The sequence below is a fragment of the Schistocerca gregaria genome, chromosome 2 (assembly GCF_023897955.1).
Source record: "Schistocerca gregaria isolate iqSchGreg1 chromosome 2, iqSchGreg1.2, whole genome shotgun sequence".
NCBI classification, from domain to species: Eukaryota; Metazoa; Arthropoda; class Insecta; order Orthoptera; family Acrididae; genus Schistocerca; species Schistocerca gregaria.
In genome coordinates this window covers 293,976,099-293,979,931 of record NC_064921.1, presented here as the reverse complement: position 1 = coordinate 293,979,931, position 3,833 = coordinate 293,976,099, and the positions used below count along the sequence as shown (strand labels likewise).

Genomic DNA, 3,833 nt, shown 5'->3' with positions numbered 1-3,833 from the left:
GATCATTGCTTGTACAGCCCTCTCGGAGTGTCCGGAGCAAGTATGGTGGGTCTGACACACCGGTGTCAATGTGTTCTTTTTTCCATTTCCAGGACTGTATATATCTATTTTAAATACCTGTTTACAGTTTTTCTCTTAAAAGTTTTTTAGAGTTACCGAAGTTTGTTGTTGGTGGCGAAAAAAATTATTGGGTCCATGGGCGAAACTTTACGTAAATAAGTGGCTGGGTATCTGTACAAATTTCCAGGCTGTCGTGCATATCACATGAACAACGTTTGTAACCTAAACGCGAACACGGTACGCAATTATCATATATTACTCTCATGTGGAAATTAAAACATATTTCTTTCAATTGTTTATTCATTATTCCTCTCCCGCATGTCCTTGCAAACGTTTCAACGAAGTTTCAATGTCCTACGATCACTTGATTTTCATGTGGGCCCTCTCAAGTAGCGAAAGTTTAATTATAACCACTCTGTACATAATGAACATGTGTGAGTAATATACGCGTTGGTTACAATTAAACTTTGGTTAATGACCCATGAAAAATCGAGTAATCGAAGGGCAACGAAACTTCGAGGAAACATTTGTTATGACATGCGGAAGAGAAATAAGAAATAAACCTTTGAAAGAAACACATTTTAATTCTACATGAGAGGGTAACATTTGCTAATTGCGCAGCATGTTTACGTTCTAGGCTACAAACGTTGCTCATCGTGACGACCACTTGCATCCACGACAGCACAGAACCGCAATGCAGATTCCTCTTCTGGTTCCGAAACATCTCACTAAGCGTAGCCTTCAAAATGGCGTCTGTGACGGAGGCGCGTTCCAAGCAGAGAGCTGTCGCTGAATTTCTTTTGGCGGGAAACCAGAGCATCGGAGATCGTCGTAGTCGCTTGCAGAGTGTCTACAGACACCTCGCAGATGTCCGATCACCCGGGCGGCGACCGGCTGCACACAGCTATGACTCTTGCAATGCTGGAACGTGAGGACACTCTCATTCGAAGTGATCGATGGGTATGGGTCACAGTCAAACACCTTGCTGCTCAACTGGACGTCTCTGTCGGTAGTGCTGATGCACTCATCCAAAACTACGGTAGTCAACGGCGTGTGCCCACTAAATACCTCACCTTACGGCCTCCATCTGTTTGACCCAATGAAGGATGCACACGGCAGAAGCAGTACGTAGATGTTGGGGAGGCTATTGATGCCGACGTCGACCATTAGATTGGTACCATTCGTACATACAGACCTGCTCAGTAAGGTGGCGTAGTATCATCGCACTGAATGGAGATTATGTTGAAAAATACCTTCTTGTAGCCGAGAGAATGCGGAATAACATGGTGTATAAGAATCCAGAATAAAACCAAACTACTTTCCAAAAAAAAAAAATGCTTTGCTTTACTTGTTAAACACCCCTCGTATTAATATTATTTAAAGGTCTGCCAGGTCATTCTGATACAACATGCACAACAAGGGCACTAACGTGCTCTCCTAGGGCACCCCTAGGGCACTCGTGGAGTTACTCTCACCATCTAAGATAACTTGCTGCGTCCTCCTGCTAAGAAATTCTTAATCCAGTCACAAATTTTGTTCGATACAGGCTAAGATCGTAGGTTCGATGATAAACGTCTGCATGCCACTGAGTCAAATGCTTTTCGGAAGTGATAAATACTGCATCTACTTGATTACCTTGATCCATGACGCTCAGAACGTCATGTGAGGAAAGAACTGTTGGATTTCGCCCTTTTTTACAAACAACAACTTAACTTTTTCTATCGAAAGATTTTACAAACAAGTAAGTTGAGAGATAGTACAGAAAGTTACTTTGAGACTAGGGACAAGGGAAACAGAAGAGCAGAGAAGGTCACGTGTATGGAGGATTGTAAAGATAAAGGAAGGTTCAAATTTAATATATCTACGACACGAAGAACATTAGAGATGGAGTTCTAGCGCAGAATAAAAAAGAGTGAGACACGTATGCTGCTGTAATTATAACAAAACATTGAGATGGTTCTAATGGCCCTGAGCACTATAGGACTCAACTTCTGAGGTCATCAGTCCCCTAGAACTTAGAACTACTTAGACGTAAGTAGCCTAAGAACTTCACACACATCCATGCCCGAGGCAGGATTCGAACCTGCGACCGTTGCGGTCGCGCGGTTCCAGGCCGTAGCGCCTAGAACCGCTCGGCAACACCGACCGGCAAACAAAAGAATCCTCAGTAAGTGATTTAGGGAAAACGCTTAAAACTCTACCAGTAGTAACACTGCAGCGAATTGGGTCTCACTGTTGCCGAATATGACACCACTGCCTGAACCACTGTACCATCTCTCTGGATCTCAAAAATACAGTCTAACCCATCGGAATGGATAAGGTGGTAACCAATGAAAGATTCAGGGAATTTAGAACTAGCCAACACAATAGGCATTTTCTTACAAGGTCAAAAACAGACGCTACAATAGAGCGCCGTAGTCTACCAGATTATGTGGCTTGGAGTATCAGACGTGAACACGACGACACCGTGGAGATGCAAACAACAAAAACAGGAAAACAAAACAACAACCTTGGGGAAAATTTTTGTAGCGCAGCTATGCACAGAAGCCTGCACCGTGGAGAACGGGCGGTGTGTAAGCCACGAAGAGTGACTGTATTTGATTCCCGGTGCTGCTATCCAGGTAAGGAGGGGTGCAGTGGGGTGCACTTATTCACTGTTAAGGAACTGCATAAAGCAAAAACATTGGCTCCTGTTTGGCAATGCCGACATTTTAATGTCAGCGCTGAACTCATGTGACACCTTATAGTGCCATAGCGCGTAGATGACACAGGAGTTGGTCTTCCATCATGTGGCGCTATGGGTCTGATGCTGGTGTTAACCTTTTTCAGTTCATATTATTCCCTTTTTAATTTTTTATTTTTACATATTACATAGAAATCTTCTTTGGTAAGCGTCAGGTTTATACAGATCGTTAGCTTCATACAATGGCAATTCTCACTGCGGAATATTCTTTCTGGACACCTAACTATGATGCTTTACTAGGAATAACAAACTGAAGATCTTCCCCTGAAAACTCCATGATTTCCACAGTAACTTTTCCAAAATTTTCTCAAGTCCTTAATAACATTCGTAGGAAATTGATTTCTGCATTATATTAACCATCTCACTAACAACTCCTGATCGTCTTTGTAGACTCCAAACAACAGAAATAAAAATGGACAGTAGTAATTTTGGAGGGTAAACGCTTATGTTGCCAACGGCCTTGCCGCAGTGGTAACACCGGTTCCCGTCAGGTCAGCGAAGTTAAGCGCTGTCGGGCTAGGCTAGCATTTCGATGGGTGACCATCCGGTCTGCCCTGCGCTGTTGGCACGCGGGGTGCACTCAGCCCTTGGGAGACAAACTGAGGAGCTAGATTATGTAATCAAAAGTATCTGGAGACGCCAAAAAACATACGTTTTTCATATTTGGTGCATTGTGCTGCCACCTACTGCCGGGTACTTCATATCAGCGACCTCAGTAGTCATTAGACATGCGAAAGAGCAGTGTGGGGCGTTCCGCGGAACTCACGGACTGCGAAGGTGGTCAGGTAATTGGATGTCACTTGTGTCATACGTCTGTACGCGAGATTTACATACTCCTAAAGATCCCTAGGGCCACTGTTTCCGATGTGATAGTGAAGTGGAAACGTGAAGGGACACGTACAGCACAAAATCCTACAGGCCGACCTCGTCTGCTGACTGACAAAGACCACCGACATTTGAAGAGGGTCATAATGTGTAACAGGCAGATATCTGTCCAGACCATCACACAGGAATTCCAGACTGCATCAGG

General features: G+C 44.0%; 1 pseudogene; it reads left to right on the top strand.

Annotated features, from left to right (window-relative positions):
• Positions 1-3,253: 3,253 nt before the first annotated feature.
• Positions 3,254-3,371, top strand: LOC126337451 (5S ribosomal RNA; annotated as a pseudogene).
• The last annotated feature ends 462 nt before the right edge of the window (positions 3,372-3,833 follow it).